Raw genomic sequence first — 13,926 nt, 5'->3', positions numbered from 1 at the left:
CTATCCTACAGACAGGACTTTAAGGAAGAGACAGGACTGGAGCCAACTGAAATAAAAAGAAAAATGCACCTTATTTTCCCAAATTTAAAAATCAATGGAAATAATATATTTTCCTTGTAGTGTTATTTTAGGAATGAATGATAAGAACTTACTGAAGAATGAGACAGCCCCCACCCCCCAATTCAGCTCTTAAATAACTATAACCAATCTTCCATTCTTCACGGTAAAGTCTGAGAACTTAGTCTTCTCTAGGGCAACTGAGCAGCCTCAAATGAACATCATACAAACTCTGATATTTTAGCATCCTCATGAAATGGTCAGATCACACTTTGGAATAGTCCAGTTGTGCAAAAATAATGCTTCTCATCAGCACCATAATACTTTAAAATATTTTTAGATACTGCATTAAATAAACAAATGAGAAAAAGAATAACCATTTATTTAAGTCTCTAAGCATACAATTGAAAAACCAAAACGAGAAACTAAAGAAAAAGGAAAAAAAAGCACAAAACAACCAACCAAAAGAACTGACAGTATGTGAGCATATAATGTTGGGAGAAGAGAACTATAAAAATCAGTGATTATGATTAATCATATATAATTAATAATACATTGAAGCCATGAAACAAAAACAGAAAGGTCTAGTGATTCAATAGGAGCCTACTCAGGCCCTTCAAAGGGGAAGCATTACCAAAGCCAAGCTAATTGGCTAATTGGTAATTTCAGCTAATCAGAAGACTACTTTTTAAAAAAGGTGTCCTGTTAGTCTGTGGTAGTGGCTGACTCATGATGTTTCCTCCATCCCCCTCAGTTCCAGCTATTAGAAGGCCTTCTCTCCACCCCCCACCCCCATCCTATACTGCATTCCATTTTCTCTCTTCTGTTTTCTCTGTTTTGTTTTTTTTTGTAGTTATTTTAGCCAAGAGGAAAATGCAAGTTGATATTAATAGAATCAAAGGGACAGTCTTCTTAGTACTAATATACTTCCACTAAACTACATACAATCTGAGGCTCAGAGATCTTTTTTTTTTTTTTTTTTGGTTATTTTATTGTAATCTTTACCATGAGTACAAAATAGGTCAATATGATGCGCTAGTTTATTTGCTTGAGATGTCAACATTAATTTTTTGAGCTATACTGTGCCTTAATATAGTTGCCTAAACTTATTTGTACTTTCTTAAAAGTTTCTCTTTGGTAATATAGAACAGATTTCTTGAGTTCTCTATACACCAAAACATATTTGCAGCCACACGCTGCCAATCACAGAATAGTTAATAAAATAGGAACTAGCAATCATATTTCAGAAAGAATTTATATAAAATAATCTTTTAAGAGATTTTTTTAAATTTATTCATTCATGAAAGACACAGAGACAGAGAGAGGCAGAGACATAGGCAGAGGAATATGCAGGCTCCACGCAAGTAGTCCGATGTGGGATTCAATCCCGGGACTCCAAAATCACGCCCTGAGTCGAAGGTAGATGCTCAACTGCTGAGCCACCCAGGCATCCCAAAAGTTGATATAAAACAATTTAAGTCATAAATTAAAACAGAATTGTAGTAACCAAAAAGAAGATATTACTTTTTAGTTTAAAATTTATTTTCATACCTATTAAATGACAAACACCAGTTAAGGTCATCTCAGCAAATATAAAAAGCCAATCACAATAGTATTATAATTCTCATCTGAAAAAGTAATATCAAAATAGATGCAAACAGTTTGAGTGAACCACTAGTGTACAGATAGTTGAAAACAGCAGACACAGGACAAGCAGGTTTTCTAAAGTCAATTCCATATTATTTCTATCGCATGTCATTATTTCTCCATTTGGATCCAAACTATAAAATTGTAATGATGCCATATTCATATAAACACACAGTGATGCATAAACAAAACACCAACTATACTGAGGAACTCATTTTCATATGTTCAGCAGTTTCATATATTCATTAGAGATTAATGTTAACTCTAAGCAATGGCAGAAAAGACACTTTTCCTAGTCTCTTAGCTGGTAATGTTCATTAATATTGAGATTTTAATACCTCACACTTCATTTACCAATGCAGTGATATATCTGCTTTCTATATTTTCCATACATAAAGCATGCTAAATGCTACTGGGTTTAAAATTTACATAAGGTTACATATATCAACATGTTTTAAAATGTAATTTCAATGTACTAACTACAAATGTAGCCAGTAGTTTACTAATGAGTTGACACCTTCCTTCCTTTCTACAATTTCTTGAGTCCTTCCTTGAATCGACTATTTTAACTTTCCTAATTAACCTTGACACCTTTCCTTAACCCAAAACAGTGCATTCCTCGAATATATACACCGACATCTGTGTGTAACAGGGAATTAGCAGCGAGATAAAAAAGATCTGAGGTTTTCAATCTTTCTCTGACAGTGGCCTTTTTGAAATCAAGCTAACTTCAGCACAGCTGTGCTCCTCAGGCTCCTGCACTTCGAGGTGATAGTGACAGCTCAGTCAAGTGGCACCAGCAGCACTCTAGTCCCACCCACCACTGAATTGGGCCTTCACAGGGAGCTCCAAGACCACTGGTCTCAGCATATATACCAAAAGGAAACTTTCTCAGCCTCTGTAGCTTTTAATTTAGATTTTTTTTTCTCTGTTAGGGTAAAGCTTCCTACTGTTTGATTATGACTCACTTTTCAATTCTACATATCAAATTGTGGTCAAGGATTGACAATTCTTAGACACTCCATCTTTGCCTTCTTTGGCTGACTTTCAAGAGCAGATCATAGGAAGTCTGGGAATATATTTATTCTACTAGTTCAGATAAACTGCTGGCAAATGGCTACTTTGGTCCTTAACTTTATCAATAACATCTTAGCAGAAAATTGCCCGCTGAAAGGAAAAGACACTTGGACACTGCTTTTCAGTTGAATTAACATCGTTTTCACTCAAATTTTTTTCTTGCCAGCATTTTCTTGCCAACAAACAACTATAACTCTAAATGTCTTTTCCCTCCAATTTATCTCTTTTTTATTTTTTTCTTTTATGGTAGTCCAGTACCTTTTTTCTGGGTTTTTCTTTCTCTCTTTTTCAAGACTTCCAAGTTCCTCAGAAGATTATGGTTCAAATTATTTCTTAGCACTGTTTTAGGAATCAAGATAAAGGAATCAGAAGGGCCAAGACTCCAAATGCTTGTTAAGCAATCTTTTACATTTACTTAAATTGGGTATGTTTGAACATTCATACAAAGGTATTATTTATGTAGAAAATACACCAGAGAGCATAGAAAATATGCAGTAATAAAACTGCCCATCACTTTAGAATTAAATTAACAACACAGAATTTCTAGAACTCAAATAATACTGTGATTTCTAGCTTCAAGATGTCTGTCATTGAAACAAAATTTGTAGAGCTTCAGAATATGAAATTCTAGACCTATATTGAAATAGATCTATATTGTATGACATAGTATATTTGACTAGACAAGATGAATGCCTTCAGAGTCAAACTACTCTTAAGAGAGAGCAAAAGGGACTATAAATTCAGAATAAAAGCAAAGGTTGGTGACAATAAGTCAGATATTATAATGATATATTATTGAGTGAAAACTTTTCAAGGCTTCTTTCTAAATTCCTAAAAGTTTTAGGCATGAGGAGAAATTTCATGAAAAGGAATATTATTGCCTAGTTAAATCATGAAGAGTTTTTTCTTTTCTTTGCATAGGGTAATATTTTTCAACATATCTTTAAAGAAATCACTTCCATTTTTTTGATTCAAAACATAAAGCTTATAAAAAGTGGCTATAAATCCATCCTCTTTTATTGAGTTCAGAATCTTTTGTACCTAAAAGCAACAAAGTAGGAGTACTATTTTAACAAGATTTTCTACTGGTTTCGTACCTGTCTTTTGAGAGGAAGGGACCCAGTCACATTCTGGAGTCAGAGCAAGCCATGTTGCCACATGGTCTCTTGATTAAAGTGAAGTAAAGAGTGAGTAAATAAGTAAAAAGTGGATAAAGAGCACTGGATAATTGGATTTGGGGTCAAATACCAGGCTTCAAATCCTAACATCCTTAGGTATTGATACTGGAAATGTTGAAAACTCTTCTGAACTGATTCAGAGGAAAAAGAGATATACTGGCAGAATGTTATTACAAGTAAAACAATGATATACAATATTTTAACCTATATGTTTTAATGCAATTATAGCCCACAAAAAGGCTAGAAATCATGCAGCAAATTCACTGTACCCTATTTCTTCTAGTATGCTAGTTTCTTTCACTATATATTAAATATGGAAGAATAGGGATCCCTGGGTGGCGCAGTGGTTTAGCGCCTGCCTTTGGCCCAGGGCGTGATCCTGGAGATCCGGGATCGAATCCCACATCGGGCTCCCAGTGAATGGAGCCTGCTTCTCCCTCTGCCTATGTCTCTGCCTCTGTGTGTGTGTGTGTGTGTGTGTGACTATTATAAAAAAAAAAATTAAATATGGAAGAATGGATGATTGGAAGAAAACTTTAGACAGTAAGCACTCTATAGTGGCTAAGGCACAGTCACTGTAATCAAACACCTCAGCTTTACCACATATTACCTGATATTTGGACAGATTATGTATCATCTAAGCTTCAGTTTCCCCCTCTGTAAGATAAGCATAAGAATAGCTCCTGCATCCTGACAGTTAACAACTTAAAGATGATCATTTTTAACTAACATGCCCTTGAGATCACAAGGGCAGAGCATCCTGTTAGGTTCCAAAATAAGAAGATGATGCCTACCCTCAAGGATCCTATATTCGCACACAGAAACAGCAGGTCTATACCTAAATCGAGGGTTTGTAAGTGGAGAGGGAGAGGGCTAAGTGGAAGACAGAGGAAATGCAGGGTTCCAAATGGGTGTCCAAAGAGGGTATTTAATAATAAGAGAACATGTCAATGGGCCACAATGAGGAGATAAGACTACTGCAGTCATAGCCTCTCCTTTTTTGTGTCTCCGACCCAATGGCCTCAACCTGGAAGTCCAATTCTAATTCATAGATTTGGGTTCTCCCCCCAACAAAATTTTATAGTCATTTTGCATAAATATTCTGATTTGTGGGTTCTATTGAAAAACAAGAAGATTTGGCATCTCAGGGCGCCTGGGTGGCTCAGTTGGTTAAGTGTCCATCTCTTGATTTTGGCTCACGTCGTGATCTCAGAGTCCTGAGATGGAGCCCGCATTGGACTTCTTTCCTTCTCTCTTTGCCCCTCCTCCTCCTCAATCTCTCTCAATCTCTCTCCACCCCCCCGCCCCAATAAACAAATCTTAAAAAAAAAAAGAGAGAGATTTGGCATTTCTGGGCCTGTATTTCTATATAGGGACCATCACCATGACTATGATGCCTTTAGACATTCTTTTTGCACTGCTCTTCTAAGTTTTACAAACACAGACTTTATTAAATGCTGTTCAGACCCCAATGAAGATCTTTCATTACAAAACAGTTTCCACACAAGCACAAGATATTGAAATGATAGTCTGATAACAAAATATTTGAGAAATACCTGACCAAGGAAAAACAAACAAGTCCTCTCCAGAATCAACTTTTTTAGAACTCTCCAGAGGAAGCCTACTACATTTCAATAAAGCCAGGCCAAGCAGTGGCAGTGCACTCTGTGTCACCACACTGTGGGATTCAAAGTCTTCTCTGAGTGAAGAGGGACTGGATGAGTAACAGATTGTGAGAACTGGAAAGGCCCTGCCTTCAGCCTTTGTGAAGAGGAAGAATGAACTGAGAAGGAGGCTGAGTGTTCACCTGTGCTGCCTCCACAAAACTGTGCTCATCACTCTGAGGAGTTGCAGATGAAGGGGGATATATGTGAGGAATAATCTGAGGAATTTGGTTTACTTTCTCAGCTTTTATTCTGTTTTGTGCTTCAAAGAGCCTAGAGATTTAAGGTTTCACCTGAATTACAGAGTACAGTCATATCCCTATTGAAGAAAGGTTTAGGGCAGGTAATTCTCCCATCATATTTCTAGGAGAGATAAAGGGAAGGGTAAGGACTATAGTTTTCTTTTAGGAAACTTTCTTTTTCCTAGGATGTAACTAAGGTCAGTAGCAATGTGAAAAGCACATTAATAAAAGGGAAAAATATACAGAGCAGATTACCAGATCTGTGTGCAACACAACCAAAAAAAAATTCAAGTAGTAATTCTTACTACTCCCATAATTATCTCACTTATATCATAGATGATAAAGTTCATTTCTGTGAAACTCAGAAGTGACACAAGCAATGGTTGGACAAAGGTTGCAATATACTGTGGTCTATTTTTATAGCAAAAAGCTATGTTTAGTCCACATATTTTTTTCATTTATAGTTGCCAAAAAATTGGCCTTTTAAATATGTTGTACTGACAGGAGGTTTGTTTCATAATTTTTAAACATTTCAAAAAAGTGTACAAAACTGTCTATTTAACATAGATGGTAGTTTTTTTTTAATGTGTCACTTGTATTGGTAAAAAACTGTATATGTTGTACATAATGTTCTGCTTTGCCAGAGCTTTCTTTAGCTTTAGTTCTTCTGATTTTGTTAGAAATTGTTTATATTCTGCTTTCAGTGGAAATGCAAAGCCAGTGATAACACTTCCTAACATTTCAAGTTCAACACCATGGAAATGTTCTGCTTCTTCATATATAAAGCTGAGGAACATGCTATTTGTTTTCTGATAAATGCTCTTAATCCATGAAAATTCCCATAAATCTGATGCAGAACCTCTTTTTGTACTGTTTTTGACCACAGTCCCCACACCCCACACCTGCCCACTCTAACACAAAGAAGGAACCTGATGGGAGCTGGTGTCCCTGAGAAACTTGGAAGGGAGCTGAGTGCAGGTGAAACCTTGTGCTGAACCCCAAATCTCACATATCCTGTGTTGCTCCAGACATGCTCAGGAGCCTATAGGAAAACTCCAAAAGCTCATGCAGAACTATCTAGGAGTGAAGGAGTAAATTTTGCAAGATTTGTAATTTTCTAGGAGCTTGCGGATAGGGAGCATCTCTTTTGTTTTAAGCTAAGCTCACTTACAAGGGCTTTATTAATTTTTACCTTGTAAAATTATGTGAGAAAAAGTACTTTCAGGCTCTTGCAGGAGCTCGAGTGATTATCATAAAACACAATCTGGCAGCTCCCTTTTAATGCTTTTGCCAACTGCCATGCTCTGGATCTTCATTTTCACCTACTACCAAAACAGCCTCTTGCCTCTTTCCATGTTCTCGCTCAATCTGTCCTACACACCAGTGCCAGAGCTCCATCCTCAAACAGATCAAAGTGAGGCAGAAGCCAGGTGGGCCATTTCATTCCTCTGTACCTTGGAGACAACCAGAGAGAGTTTAATGTGGACTTGCATAGATCTTTGTTTCTGAATCCCTTCAGTCAAGATGTTAAACAAGTAATTTCAGAATAGAAGCTCCAAAATAATTATCCATCATAAACAAAAGTTCAGAGGTCACAGTTCATATATTGTATTGCTTAAATTATTTTGTCGCCAGTCTCCTTTCATTTCGGAGCGATGGTATTCAAACCTGTTTGCGCCATCATATCACAGAGGGAACTCGACAAAAATACAACACAGGAATCCCATCCTGGATAGATTAAGCCTTTTAGAGATTGCAGCCTTAAAATTTGTATTTTTCTAAAATGACACCAAGGTGATTCTACTGCAAAGAGAAGCTGAAAGCCACTGGTTTAGTATTATTATATTTGATAAAAATGATTTTAATTTACTTTAAAATGCACTGTTGTAACAAGACAGAATCAAGGGTCAGGCCTTAGAGGACAAAGGGAGAGAGAGGTTTAAGGCTGGCCAATCAGCTCAGAAAGTTATAAAGTAACCATTGCTTTCTACCTTCCCCAAAAAATAAGAAATAAGAAAAGCTTTGTTCTTTCTTCCTACTCCTAGCCACTTCCTAATTTTGGCCACAGGAAGAGGGATGACTTACCTCATTGTGAATTTTAGAATAGCTTTGCTATGTCCATGTGACCTAAGCTCTTTAGGGCTCTTTCTTTCAGAAGTACCCACCCCCAAATCGGGCAGCTTCTCTTCTCACTCCTGAATCAGTATGATAAGAATACCCGACTTGAGGCCCAACACAGGATTAGAGGCTACCAAACAAATCCCAGGGCCTTAGCACTGGGGTTCAAGGTAGCGTGTGAGGCTTCCTGAAAATTTTCTTGAAGCTATGCATAATTAGCTCTCCCCTCTACCTTTAGTGCAACAAGAAATGTGACATAGGGGTGGAGGAGACAATTAGAAAAACCTTAGATTATTCCCTATTTCACTGCTAATATTTTTTAGCTCTTCCTATATAGGATTCACTATTGATAAATAAAGGGTTCTATTACCTTTTGAAATCCTAATAAAGTGTTATCTCAGCAAAAAGAAAAGAATTGGAAGGAAGGAGGGAAAGAGAAGGAAGACAGGGAAGAAGGAAGAGAGAAAGAAAGAGAAGGGAAGAAGCAAAGCATAGAAAGAAAGATATATAAGCTCTTTGGCTATGGGGTCCATGCCTTTATCATTCCCCTCCTCCGTACGATTTAATAATCTTTATTAAACAGAGTTGTGAGTAAATCTGAAACATATCGTCTAAATAATCATCAAAACCTTCAACAATTTTCAAAATAAGGGTGAAGGTACCTATTATTAGGCCTTTACTATTCTTACCCTAGAGTTTAAACATAATGGATTTTTTAAAAATCAAAGGAATTCCCTATGTATAAATGGTTTCTCTTTTTCAAAAAAGTTCCTATGTAAAAAAAATACTTAACTATTATGATATTTTATCAAAGGTCTCCAAAGCTTTTAACCAGGACTTAGGTTAAAATTTGGAAAAATAAACCTTTATTCTGAACCAAGTGCATTTGGCACCATGATAAACAGACCTCTTTTGATTCATTAAGCAGAGTTATCGATCAAATCTTGCATAATTAAAAATAAACCCTTGTGGGATGCCTCGGTGGCTCAGCAGTTAAGCATCTGCCTTCAGCTCATGGTGTGATCCTGGAGCCCTGGGATCGAGTGCCGCATCGGGCTCCCTATGGGGAGCCGGCTTCTCCCTCTGCCTATGTCTCTGCCTCTCTCTCCCTCTCTTTTTTTTTTCTCTCTCTCTCTCTCTCTCCCTCTCCCTCTCTCTCTCTCTCTCTCTCTGTGTCTCTCATGAATAAATAAAATCTTTTTAAAAATAAAATTTAAAAAAAAAACGAACCCTTGTAACAGTGAATATAGAGAGTGGGCATGTGTGCATGCTCCCCAAACACACACACACACACACACACACACACACACACACACACAGCACCGTGGAGCTGAAATAGAGAATAATTCAAATACTTTGCTGGGAACATCTTTGGACCTGAAAATTAATAAGTGGAAACTTCATTAAAATGGAGAAGGGAGGCTAGAAGGGGAAGCTAGCAGGTGAAGCACAGTACCCCTCAACATGAAGTATATGAAGAACTGTCCATCACAGACCCCAACAGAAGAATCACCAGCAGGAAAAGATCATCAATTGCAGGCCCTAATGGGGAAAGATATACATTGCATTTTCTATAAGAAACAGACTATTCCTGCAACTCATCCAGTGAGTAACCCTCATGGACATGTGCATATTTCCATTGGACTTTCAATCAAATCAACCCCTCCCAAACTTCCTCCTTCTTCCCCCAGAAAACAATGTTTCTCTCCTTCATTTGTTGGGCTTGCCTATGATTCTGTCATAACTTGCATGCCCCAAAATACCATTTTCTGTTATTCTCAAATTCAGTTTTGCTTGTAAAATAACTTTCATTTTTAAAGCCCACAAATCTATTTCCTGAGTTTAATAAGTCTAAGCCAGATTTGCTCTTCACTGTCATTCTACCTGCCACCGACTTCATAGATAACCCTAGAAAAGCATTTAACCTCCTTCATCTCAGTTTTCCTTATATTTAAAATAATACTTATAAACATTGCTGGCACCACAGAGGCATTTCAGTTGCATTTAGGAAGTAGTTTACTATTAATGAAAACGTTCTCTACACTGAAATCTCACTTGCAGTAAAATGAAAATGTAGAGAGGACTCACTGCAGTTCCCTATCAATATTAATTTAAAAATAATAATCAGTGAAAATAACAGAAAACCACTCAGTATTACTCAATATATTTGTACATATGCTTTGCTTGTAGAATTAAGCCCTTCTTTCTTTGTGAAATATGTTTCTCTAGATCCTCCACATTTCATTGGGATATACATTATGCTTGCTTGAAATTTTTACCAGTCAGCATTCTGACATAATAGACCAAAGCACAGATGAAATTTATTGTACACTTTGAGACCTTCTGGTTGTGTACTGGTTCCTTAAAATTAGTCATACCTTTCCAAATTTCAAGTACAAATATTAATGCAGAACCTGATATATGATAATAATATGGGGATGCCTATGGTCTCACAGGTTTACATTTATAAATTAAAATTATAAGAGAATTATCTCCCAGTCAAGGCATTTGAACCTATTACTTGGTAAATTATTGTTTTCTCAATTATACATGGCCACATTACATATATATAGTTGAAGCTAGTGGTTCTTAAATATTACTATGTAATAAAAAACTAGAAAGTTCTCAAAATGCATATTTGTTAGCACCAACTCTCTGCAATTTTATGTAATATGTATGGATCGGGAACCAACAATATGCATTTTGGCAATCATCCTTAGATTTTTAAAGCAGATATATCATGTATCACAACCTAAGAAATATTGCTCTAAACCACATTCAAAATTATCAGTGAAGGGATCCCTGGGTGGCGCAGCGGTTTAGCGCCTGCCTTTGGCCCAGGGCGCGAAACTGGAGACCCGGGATCGAATCCCATGTCAGGCTCCTGGTGCATGGAGCCTGCTTCTCCCTCTGCCTATGTCTCTGCCTCTCTCTCTCTCTCTCTGTGTGACTATCATAAATAAATGAAAAAAAAATTAAAAAAAAATTATCAGTGAAAATTACTGGCACGAGAAGATTTCCATTAAAATAACAAAAATGACAATCAGTAAAATCAGTAATATTCTCAAATAGTGATGTACTTATGCAAAATCCACTAACTTTCTCATTCTTCTTTAATCGTAATTATTCAATCTTTCAGTTTACCATGTATTCATATCAAGACCTCGATCTCCTAGTCGTGTTTTGAATGTTTCTCTAAAATTGACTTTTCCTTAGGGTAACCCATAATGCTGGGACTTCAAATCATACTTTGCAATGCTGCCACTTTTATTTACTCGAGTAAAGGAATCTATCCTGTGATTCCCTTATTACTGATTGCTGGAATAATTCTCACAGATGTTCCTTTCATTAAAGTCAATAGGATCATCAGTTTACCATAAGCAGATTGGGATTCCCAAAATTTGCTATGATTCCTCCATGGGTAAGGTTGTCTTCATTCAGCCAGATTCAAAAATTTTGTAAATAGTACTTTCTTCTTCATCTCAAAACTTTGGGAAAATGCTAATAACCTTTTTCCAGAAATGCAGCTCCCTGCTATTGAATATTCACCTGGTCATCCTGGTAAACCTTTTACCCTTTTGTTGCTTTTTCCCCCAAATTAAAGGCTATATTTTTCTACTCTGATCATGAAGAAGTGAAATAAATTCCCAAATATTTACTTATACCATAGTTCCCCTTCCCCAAAAGGAAGTTAGACAATAATACTATGAATCATCTTAAATGGTCCAAACGTGTTTTATAAATTTTCCATTAAACACATCTTTAGAACTTCTGTAAATACTAGATTATGGATGAGCATATTTTTTATGAAACACTTATTTTTAGATATTTAAAATGTTTTTACAGCAGTAAGAATAATAGAGGACTGTTATTAAGACCTCTAAATGTAAAATAATACTCTGTATAATGTGCCTCTGGCATTGGAAATATGAATAAAAGAATAACTTCTTAACATCCTTTACAATAAGGGAGATGCACAGCACCTTTGTATGACTACAAATGTGATCTAGTTCAGTTGTGAAAATGAGGTCACAATTCGCCATTGGCTTCAAATGGAAAATAAGACTAATAATTTCAAATGTTGGTTTCATTTTCTATATGAGGTATAAGTCTGCTCAAGATTTTTAAGCCTAGAGTCATGGTCATATTATTCATTATTAATCGAGGTTATAATAGTGTTCCTCCTCTATTTCTAACTCTTCTACCTTATGGCTTAGACAGCTGTTCTAAAACATAGGCTACATAAAACTGACTTTTCACAAAATATTCTTTACATCAAATCTCTGATTTATGTGAGTCCAATTATCAACTACATTAATTTTGGAGCAATGTGTTCATTTATGGAGAAGGAGAGAAATAGACTAAAAACTGCTAAGTTACACAAAGATGTCATAAATAACCAAACTATAAATAAACCAGAAGACAATTAGAATAGTGAAACAGTCCTACAATAGAAAATAGTGTTTTGTACAAAAGGAAAAAAGGGTAACCATGCCTTTGAAAAATCCCCTTTTGAAAGCAAAGTGGCAAAATCAGAAATATCTATCTGAAAGTTGCTTTCATTTATGGAATGAAAGGGTTTCAAATCATATACCAAAAGAGTATCCTGAGAAGCTTAAAAACACATGTGTAATGGAAAAAAATTAGGTACTCTTTTGAATCCAGCCAAATGAAACTAAATTCTTAACTCCCATCAGAAAATTGATAGTGTATAAACCTTTTTATTACTGCTCTATGAATCTTGAAAATCATACTCCAAATTAGTACTAAAATATATTGTAATGATCACTGTTACATATTAACTTTTTGCCCATGAGATGGCTCATCTTACTGAGCCTTAAAGATGACTGAATAATTTTAAATATGCTATTTGGTATTTTTAAAAACCACCAATCAACTCCACAGTAGTGAAATAAAAGATAGCTAATTTATAATTACATGATGAATCAAAGCACAAAAAAACTAAGTTAAATAGGAAAAGATGGAGTATATCAAAAATAATTTGGAAAAAACATAGCTAAATAATATTCAAAGTGACTTTAAACGTGGGTTTTCTCCCTCTTCAGAGCCGTAGCCTAATTATCTTACTGAAGAATTCTCCTGGGAGCTGCTCCTGAGATTCTGAAGCTGAACAGCTCTGAGATCATGGATGGTACCCCTCACTCCCACACCCACTGTCAGTGCCTCTTCACCATGATGACAGACAGTCATGTCACTGAGAACCGAGTCTCTGCCTGCCACAAGGATGAACATTTTATACTGTTTCGTGGTCAATAAATGGAAGATACTCACTATTACAGATATAATCTCTGTTTTCCAGCCTCAGAAACTAGAGACATGAGAGGTAAAGTATGTTGTCCAAGGTCAGAAGCTGGTTGGGTGAAAAGCCAAAGCTTGAAGGAGACCGAGAGACTAGGCCACTGCACCATTCCAGGAGAGCAATGTAATATTAACACAGCCTTTTATTATTACTATTCTTTTCCGCTTACAAAATGCTCTCATGTGCAAGTCTGTGAGTTAGCCATTATTTCACAAAAACAATAAACTTCAGAAGCCTAGGCAGCTTGCCAAGGGTTGTCTGACTGGCAAGTACCGCCATCTGACTGCAGGCCAGTGCTCCTTCACTACAGATTCACTGCTCAGACACACATGACCTGCCATTCCAGACTGTCGTTCACATTCTGTCACAGCTAGCAAGTGCTCAGCCTGAGATGTCACCCAATTTAATCTCTCTAAGCCCCTAGCTTACCATTCAATGTGTTTCTTTCAGAGTAGTAAGGTAAAGAACATCACACTGTGTAGCAAAATAATAAAAGTTACAGACACAAAATTTCCATCCATGTTATCTATTTTTGCTAAACAAGGATATCACTATACCTGGAGAAGATGAAGATCTTAAACACCTTTTTCTTTCCAGAATGTTTCATTATGTCCTTTCTTTTT

The sequence above is a fragment of the Canis lupus genome, chromosome 23 (genome assembly GCF_011100685.1).
Source record: "Canis lupus familiaris isolate Mischka breed German Shepherd chromosome 23, alternate assembly UU_Cfam_GSD_1.0, whole genome shotgun sequence".
In the NCBI taxonomy this organism is placed as follows: Eukaryota; Metazoa; Chordata; class Mammalia; order Carnivora; family Canidae; genus Canis; species Canis lupus.
Note: the sequence above shows the minus strand (reverse complement) of the source record.